Below are 9712 nucleotides of genomic sequence, written 5' to 3'. Positions count from 1 at the left end.
TATGAACAAAGTCCAGCAGCAAGAGACAGGAAGAGAAATTCCATTTAAAATAATTGTAAGACAGTATGAATTACTTGGGAATCCACCTGCCAAGACAAACCCAAGAACTATATGAACACAATCATAAAACACTTTTCACGCAAATAAAAATGTCAGATCTAAGCAATTGGAAAAATATTAATTGTTCATGGGTATGTTGCATCAATATAATAAAAATGACAATTCTACATAAATTATTCAATACTGCCTTTGCTTGGCATTACAGTACACATACCAATCTATCAAAAAATTGTATTACAGGGGGCCAGCTAGCTGACGTCCTCTGGACGGGTTAACGTCATCTAGAGTCCCCCTGACTCTACTGTCATGGCCTTTTCCTCTGTTGTGGGACTGGGCCCAGGGGCAGTATTGAATCCCACACAACTAAAAGCATGGGGGCTTCGAGAATTTCCTTCAACAGCTTTTCTCTCTACAAAATCAGAGGCAATGAAAAGGAAAAACAGAAGAAGTCTAAAATGCAACAGCCACCAAAAAAAGACTGAAAATGCTGAGGTATTTGATAATTCTGCCTACAAGAACCTTCAACATCATAACTACAACACTTACACCTTCTTAGATTTAAGCTAGATCTTTTGCAATTTAGGTTGCCTCAGTCATCCTCAGGACGAGAGTCACCTAGACACTGAGTCAAAAGAAAAATTTCAAGTTTCTTTGTGATTCAATTTGTGTGACTTTGTTGCTGCATTTTCTCCTCCAGAAATAAAGTCAGTTCAACAGTAAAAAAAATGTATTACAGAACGAGAAAAAATGATAAAATTCATCTGGAAGAACAAAACTCAAGGACATCAAGGGAATCAGTGAAAAACAAAAGGTGAGAAAGGTAGTCGAGCCCTTCCAGATCTCAAACTGTACTATAAAGCAGTAATTATGAAAACAAGCTCATGCTGTCTAAGAAACAGAGTGGTGGAACACTGGAATAGATTAGGTACAAATTACAGTAAATGACCCTAGTAATCTAGGGTATGATAAACCCAAAGATCCAAGCTTTTGGAATAAAAACTCATTATTTGACAAAAACTGCTGGGAAAAATGGAAAACAGTATGGCAGAAACAAGGTCAGCATCTCACGACATATACCAAGGTAAGTTTGAAATGGGCATATGATTTACACATAAAGGGTGACAGCATAAACACACTAAGAGAGCATGGAATAGTTTATCTGTCATTTTATAGATAAGGAAAGAATTTGGGATCAAAGGAGATATAGAGGACTTAGAGAATATAAAACAGATCATTTTGATTATATAACATTAAAAAGTTTGGGGTTGGTGTTTTTTGCATAAACAAAACCAATGCATCCCAAACTATAAGGAAAGCAGAACAGTGGGGGAGGGGGGGAGGATTGCATCAGGCATTTTTTTTTTTGGTGGCTGACATTTGGAAATCAAAGGGATGCCCATCAGAGAGAGAATGGCTAAACAAGCTGTTATACGATTGTAATGGAATATTATCGTGGTATGAAAAATGAAAAGGAGGGTGATTGCAGAAATGCCTGGAAAGATTTAAGTGGACTGGTGCACAGTACAGCATACACAGTAACATCAACATCATTCATTGAAGAACTCTGAACAGCTTAGCACTTCTAAGCAATACAGTGATCCAAGACAAGCCCAAAGAACCGATGGTGAAGCACACTCTCCACTTCCAGAGAGGGAACTGATGCTGATGGAATCCAGACTGAATCAGGTGATTTTCATTTCCTTTCATTATTTTTCTTTTCAGTCATCCAGTACAAAATTAACTAATGTGGAAGTGTTTTACATAATTGCACATGTATAACCTATGTATCTGATTATTTATCATCTCAGGGAGGGGAGAGAGGGTGAAAAGGAGGGATAGACTTTGGAACTGAAAACTTTAAATAAATGTGTTTTAAAAAATTAAAAAGAAAGGGAAGCAGAGACAGAAAGAAGAGACAGGGAGACAGACAGAGAGACAAACACAGAGAGATAGAGGCAGAAAGAAAAGGAGGGAAAATAGAGACAGAGGAGAAAGGAGACAGAGAAAAGCAGAGAGGAACATAGAAAGAGATGGAAGCAGAGAAAGAGACAGAGAGAGATCAATAGAACTTTTAGATAAACTGTTACACCTTTCTCTTCAGAAAATAGAGGAGGTCCCTGTCCCCCATGTGCTCCTCTTCTTCCCCCTCCATTGACCCACCTCTGTCCCTACATTCTGTTCCTGCTAGACCAAAGCAGGCTCCTAATGCGATATCAATGGCAGATTCAGACTTTTCTCTTAAGTTTCAAGGTTCATAAACCCTTTTCTCCCAATAACTCCATGACTGGGGGTTAGACAGAAACCCAGATTCCTGTTCCTGGGTCCTACCCACTTCCCTCCACTGCTTTATGCTGCCAGGTCGCTGTCCTGCTGCCCTCTGCCCACACCTCAGTGAAGCCAGAGCAGAGCTGACAGGGCTCTGTGTGTCCATGGATGGGCAGGGGCTGGGAGAAGGGAGAGGGGCACTCCCTCCAGGCTTTTTTAGGAGGAATTAGACTCTCTCTAGTTCTCTTTCCCTCACTGATTACTCACCTATCACTTACATCCTGCCTAGGGATGGGAAAAAAACAAAGATTTAGGGAATACTCCACCCCTGCTGCCCTCAGGGACCTCACAGTGCCAGGGATCACAGGGGTTTGAGCTCAAATGACCTCATTAGGTAATCAGGCCCATGAGCTTCATGTCACAGAAGAGAGAACTGAGGTCCACAGAAGGTTGGGGACTTGCCCACAGTCACCCAGCTAGGAATTGGGCCAGGTTGGGGGGCGGTGTTTGAACCCCTGCCACATTCTCCCGATCTCAGGCTCCCTCCCCCTTCATCAGGCTGCCTTCTAAGTGGGGCCAGATGGCCAGCAGCCTGGGACGGTGGGAAGGGCCCCAGTGCTAGAGGGGGCACACGAGAGAGGCATAGGCATCATGCTGGGTGGGCCAACAGCAAGGACAGTGCCTCTTGATGCAATCAGGGCAGCATCCTGGAGAAGCCGGGATCTGAGCTGGGCTTTAAGGATGTGAAGGAAACTGATCCAGGAAGGTGGGAAGGGCATCTGAGGCAGGGGGAACTGTGTGAGCAAAGGCAGACTGGTGGGACAGGGAGACAGCTGTCGTTGTCATCTGTTCATACTGATGGGAATTGAGTGAGGGCAGAAGGGAACAAGGGGGGCCCCAACTGGACGGACTGGGTGCTGCCACGTTGGGCCCAAGAGGACACAGGAAAAGTTTTGTCTAGTAAAGCTGCGTGCCCCTTCTCACTAAGGCTGCTGTGTATCCTCTGAGGGAAGAGCAGCCTGGCTCTGCTGGTTGAGTCACCAGGGACATTGACCAGATGGGGAAAGATCATGGGTTTGGGGCTGGGAGATGTGGGTTTAAATCCTGGACCTGAAACTATGCCCCTAAATTGTTCCATCGAGAACAATGGAATCCCAGAGTCTGGGGAGGTGCAGGTGTTAAGGGGAGGCAGGGAGTCCAGCCTGAGGGTTTGTCCATCTTGTAGGTGACTCCCCAGAGAGGGCTCTGGGCTTCCCTCCCAGGGCCGGCCCCTCCCCACCAGGGATGGCTGCAGACCAGCACCCCCTCACCTGTCACCACCAGGGCCAGGAGCTCACTGAGCTCTGACCACAAGGGCCCCTGCCCAGAGCGGCAGCTGTAGCTTCTCCCATCTCTCCAGGCATCCACACTCCTGAGCACGAACTCTGCCTGCTGCCAGGAGGCATTTCTCTCCTCTCTGAGCTCTCCATCCCTCCAGAGCTGGAATCGGTCACTCCCCAGGTGGCCCTGGCATCTGAGGGTCACATCTGCTCCCCCGGGGACCACAGGACTCGGGACTGCCCAGAGGGTGGGCCTGGGAAGGGGGTCTGAGAAGGAAACAGATTGGATTCTGAGAGATTCCTCTGGCCCCAGGGATTCTTTCACCTCTGGACTCAGAAGCCCCTCCCTCAATCACCCCCTCCATTCATTCCAATGTCCCCTGTTTCCCTCCCTGCTTGTCCTCCCAGAGACTGCCAGGGTTGTTCTGGCTCAAGAAGGGGAAAGAGAACAGTGGGATGTTGGGCCAGGACTCACCCGTCTGTGCCCGCACAGCCCAGCCCAGACACAGCCCTGTAAGAGAAGCTCAGGTTATCGCTGCCTCCCCCCCCAGCCCACACTGACCCATCCCCGGCTCTCCCCAAAGCCCCTGAGCCTCTAATTCTGCTTTGGCCAGAATGTGAAGGAAGAGCCCTTTGAGCAGACACTGGGCTCCTGCTCTGCCCCAAATGGTTCTGTCTCCTCCTTAGGCTCCTCCTTGTCCTTCAGAGTCAGGAGCCAAGGACCTTGTCACAGTGTCCCTCCATCCCTAGGCCTGGCCCTGGGGACTCACCAGTGGAGATCAGGAAAGTGACTGTTGGGCCCATGGTGGGTCTTCACCTCCATCTGAGCTGCCCAGCCTCAGATGTGCTGAGGAGAAAAGCTAGGCAGATAAGTGGCTGGCCCAGGATGTGGTGGCCAACCCTGCTGTCTTACACCCCCAAACCCAGGCCCCACGATTTCCGCTCTTATACTGATGAGTGAGGGACCAGGGTCCTTCAAGGCTCAGCTCTGAGGGGATCAGGGTGTCTTAAGGTAAGTGTAGCCTGGCAAGGACCAAGGGCTCTGATGGGTAACGGGTATTGAAGATCACTGAAGGGGACCACAGCCAAAAAAACCGAGACTTTCCCGGAAATGACCTGGATCTCCATGAAAGCCTCACCCTGAAAGGACCAAGATTGGCCACCAAGCTCTAAGGCTGTGGCCTGGAAGACTAGTCCTCAAACCCTGGACTCAGTTGGTTTTTTAGAACATGTTCCATGCCTGTTACTCCTTCAGGGTCAGTCTCATCTTCCACTGGCTTGGGGTGCACAACATGAACAGCAAATGGCCATCATTGACAGAGCATTTTCAGGTTGGCCAAGTATTTTACAGATATTTTCTCACTTGATCCTGACAACAAGATGGGAGCTTGGCTCTATGTTATCCCCATTTTAAAGATGAGAAAACTGAGGTAGGCAGAGGGTAAGTTACCTGCCCAGGCTCACACAGCTGCTAAGTGTCTAAGGCAGGATCTGAACTCAGGTCTTCCTGATGCCAAATCAATTGAAATCATGCATCTGGCACAAGGTACTATAGGGATGTGGTGTAATCTGGGGGCACCAGATCCCCAGACATTCACATGCCTCAGTTACATCATCTCTTGGAGGACCCCCAAAGGCAGCAAATTTCAGCCGAGGAATGGCCGGTCATGGTGCTGACTGCTCTGATGGCAGTTTGGTCAGGCCTGGCACCTACCCAGAAATCTGGCCCTCCACTAGGATGTCTCAGGAACTCATCATAGCAGCAGCTGCCAGCTCTGGGCTGCCTTGTGCATCAGTACTCACTGCCTTGTCACAGAGCCCCAAGAGACGGGCAGCCTCCTCCTAGACAAGACCCATCACAAACTCAATGTGACCTGCCCTGTCCTGTGTGCTGGGAGTGCAAAGAGAAGCCAAAGGAACAGGACTCCCTTAATGGAGCTTACTTTCTATTGGAAAGGACAAAATTATTTTGAAGTCTACATATCAGTACAAATGAAAGTTTGTTAGGGAAAGAGGTAGCAAAAGAAGAGCAGGGGAGAAAGGTCTGGGAAACAGGACAGAAATAAGCTGAGCCTGGTAGAAGTGAATCTGGTGACCAGAGAGACATTTAACCTGGTCAGCCCGCAGCTCAGAATCCAGAGTTGGGGGCCTTGGGGAGTAGTCAGGAAAAGGGAAGGTTTAAAAAGGAAAAAGGAAGGAAAATGGAAAGGAAAAAGAAAGGTTAACTTAATTGCCATTCTGTTTGGATGGAAAAAGAGGATAGGTGCATATGTGTGAAGGCAGGTCAGACTGTCACTAGTACTGTCTGGTACACAATAAATCACAAGGAATTATTCAGCTACCAAGGTTGACCAGGCTCTAAGCCAACTGCTGGGGATAAAATATAGAAATGTCCTCAGGGAGCTCCATTCTCTCAGGTGAGACAATGTGTACACGGAGGGCGTTTGTGCAGAATAAATAGTTACAGGATCAATATTAGACAAATGAATACATGTGAGTATATAAAAGTACCAGTGAGAGGGGAGGTGTGTGAGCAGTGTCTTAAATGAGTCGAGAGACGATATGAGACAGTGGTCGGGGGAGAGCTTATTATAGATGTAACAGATGTTCCAAGTAAACATATAAGTATGAATCTGTGTGTGTATGTAATAATACACATGTGGGTTTGTGTGTACACACATACCTCTATATCTATGTGCATGTGTGTGTGTTTGTGTACCAGCCAATTTTTCATCTAACGATTTGGTTGTTTTAGTGAATGAGAAGTTTGAGATGTAAACCATGTGCAGAGACCCCAACCCCAAACACTGCTGAGATCATCACCTGCGCTTAGAGACGTGGTGTTGAAAATACACGCACTGTACCATGCCCAGGTCAGACCACATCCAGAGAACTGTGTTCAATGGTGAGCGTGATCCTGTAGGAAGAATGTGGATGAACTGGAGAAAATCCCCTGCAGGCTGGTCTGAAGAAGCCACAGCATCCCAGATCTGCTGCCAGAAGGGGGGTCAGTGGTGCCCTCATTTTACAGATGAGGAGACTGTGTCCCAGGAATTTAAGTGACATGCTCAGAGTTAGAAAAATGGAAAATCATTCCATATGAGTGCAGTTTAAAGAACTGGGTATAGTAAACCTGTATAATAAAGACTGAGGCATCATTGGTGTCTTTATTTTTAATACAGATTTTTGTTCCTATTTTAGGATTTTTACCATCAGAATTCTTCCAGTATACCAGGGCCATTTCCCTCTCACAGAGCATCTTCCCATAAACAAATGATACCGTAAAAGAAAAAGAGGAGGAAAAAGTAGCAAAGCCAGTAAATATATTAATGAAGTCTGAAAATATGTGCAATGTGCCACACCCAGGGAGCTCCTTTCTGCACAGCAGGGGGCTGGTGGCGTCTTCTCACCTCTCAAGGACTGTATTTGATGCTTGTCATTTTGTCACTTTGACTGTTAGTGGCTTTGTGCTGGTTCTTTCCATTTACTTTTCTGACGTGTGTGTGTGTATGTGTGTGTATGTGTGTATGTGTGTAAGTGTGTATGTGTGTGTGTGTTGGTTCTGCTTATGTTTCTCTGCATTCACTTAAATAAACACATACTTCTCTGAATAATTCAGCATATTCATTGTTTATTGCATCGCAGAAATATACCATAAAATTCATCAGTGAGCGTGGTCTGCAATGGGAATGAGCTAGCACCCTTCCCAGTAAGATTAGGAGTGAACCACGGATGCCCATCATCACCACTGTTATTCATTACTGTACTAGACGTGCTAACTATAGCAAGAAGAGAAGAAAAAGATATGGAAGGACTTAGAATACACAATTTAAAAAGAAAACTGTCACTTTTGCAGATGATATGATGTTATAGTTAAAGAATCCTAGAGAATCAAATAAAAAAACTAATTGAAATAATTAACAACTATAGCAAAGGAGCAGAATGTAAAATAAATCCATATAAATCATCAACATTTCTATATATTATCAATAATGTCCAGCAGCAAGAGACAGAATGAGAAATTTCATTTAAAATAAGCATAGATTATATAAAATGCTTGGGATTCTGTCTGCCAAGACAAACCCAGGAACTATATGAACACAGTTACAAAACCTTTTTCACATAAATAAAATCAGATCTGAACAACTGAAAAAAATATTAATTTCTCACACATAGGCTAAGCTAACATGATAAACTGAGAGTTACACCTAAAGTAATTTACTTATTCAGTGCCATATCAATCAAAGTACCAAAAAGTTACCTTATACAGTTAGAAAAAAATAAATTTGGGGGAAGAACAAAAAGTCAATAATATAAAGGGAATTAATGAAAAATATGTATCAATACAATGTATCCCTGGCATGTTGGGGTGCTTTCTGCTACACCTAATAGACCTAACATCATCACATGGAGCCCACAGTGAGAGAAATTTGCCAAAAGAGCAGAGCAGGAAGGAGCAGAGGGGGCAGAGCAAAACTGGGAGGATGGATGCTTGTGGTGTCGGTCCTTTGTTCTGTCTGTGTTGATGTTACTTTGTAAGAACAAAGCATCCTGTTTACTGACAGAGGATGTTGCTGCTGGTACAGAAGCCCTGGGACTTTACTGCTGTTTTCAGAAGTCCTGGGACGCTCTTGCTGATTTGTGTTTGGTTTCTCATACAGAAACCCTGTCTGTTGGTATGTGTTGATTTCTCAGACAAAAAGAGATTTGACATGATAATGCTGGCAACGTGTATAAATATCGTTTAGCCCTGTTGAGCTTTGTTTTCCTAGAAACAGAAACTGTGAAGAACTTGGGGGTGGAGTCATTCTATCCTGTGAGTTGTGATATGGGACAGGAGCAGAGAGCTGCCTACCTGTGAATCCAGGCAAGAGTTGGGATGGCCAGCCTGCAGAAGAGGAGCCATAGAGTTTGAAAGTCAGTCTTGAGTTAAGATGAAAGACCTTTACTTGGGTACTCAGTGCTGACTGACAAGGTTATGACTTACTGTGACCTAAGAGGTGGATGACCTTTGTACCTTTCACCACCCCTTAAGGATGATTAGTTTAAGATGATTGGAAGCCAGCCTGTGTCAAGATGAAAGAAGATTTTACTAGAGTACTCTAAACTGATTGAGGAGATTTGTGACTTACTGAATGATGCTTTTTTAAGACTATGTGGTCACTTAAGTAATAAGTTGTTATGTCATATTGTTCTGAATATTGTACTTTAGCTTCTGGAATGTTTTGCTTTACTTTATTTCTGAATAAACAGAGTTCATTAAGCTATTCGATCGGAACTTTAAAGTTACTCACAGCAGCAGTCCTCAGGAGAGCTGCTCATGCTTGGTTTTATACCTTGACAAACCTGTCTTAAGCCTTCAGGAATTCCTTCCAAACTGATGAGCAGACCTATGAAATGGTTCTGGGTTGATAAACAGATGTTAAAACATGTACATAGGCTAGTGGGCTGGTAAAAAGGCAAGCCACAGGTGAGCAAAATGGTCACTCATTGGCCAAATGTTCATAGACATCTCTCCATGCTGTACAATAAGGGATAGTGAGGGAGAGAGAGGCAAGGAAAATAGTTGGGGGAGGCAGAGCCAAGATGGTGGAGTAAAAGCATGAACTTGATTGAAGAAATTCCTCCAAATCCCTCCAAATTTCTATGAAAAAAATGACTCTAAACAAATTCTAGAGCTTACAGAGCCCACAAAATGACAGAGTGAAACCCATATACAGTCCAAGGAATCCTGGAAGTTCACCAGGAAGGATCTATCACACCAGGCTGGGAGCAAGGCACAGTACAGCATAGCCCATGCCAGCAAAGACTGGGCCAGAGCAGGCCTCAGACAGAGGACTGAATCACTGAAAGCCGTGGTGATTTCCAGACTTCTCAACAAAAAACAAAAATCAAATGCCAAAGACAAAGAAGGGGAAACTCTGTCAGACATTGGTGAGAGAAGAGCAAGGTCCAGCCCCAGCCCCAGGGTGATGGAGGTGGTGGAGGCAGCAGCAGCTGTTTCTGGAGCTCCAGGTGCACAGATGGTGAGGGGAGCAGAGGATGATTGTAGGAACTTTTTAATGTTT

At 45.1% G+C, this 9712-nt stretch overlaps 1 long non-coding RNA gene across 1 annotated transcript; it reads left to right on the top strand.

Annotated features, from left to right (window-relative positions):
* The first annotated feature begins 301 nt into the window (after window positions 1–301).
* Window positions 302–786, top strand: LOC138167768 (uncharacterized). Its single transcript, XR_011169958.1, has 2 exons — window positions 302–552; window positions 644–786. It is a non-coding gene; the product is annotated as an uncharacterized lncRNA (long non-coding RNA).
* The last annotated feature ends 8926 nt before the right edge of the window (window positions 787–9712 follow it).

Source organism: Petaurus breviceps, unplaced genomic scaffold, assembly GCF_028583685.1.
Source record: "Petaurus breviceps papuanus isolate PSGF00001 unplaced genomic scaffold, PetGlider_PUasm1.0 296, whole genome shotgun sequence".
NCBI lineage: Eukaryota > Metazoa > Chordata > Mammalia > Diprotodontia > Petauridae > Petaurus > Petaurus breviceps.
This window is presented reverse-complemented; position numbering and strand designations above follow the sequence as displayed.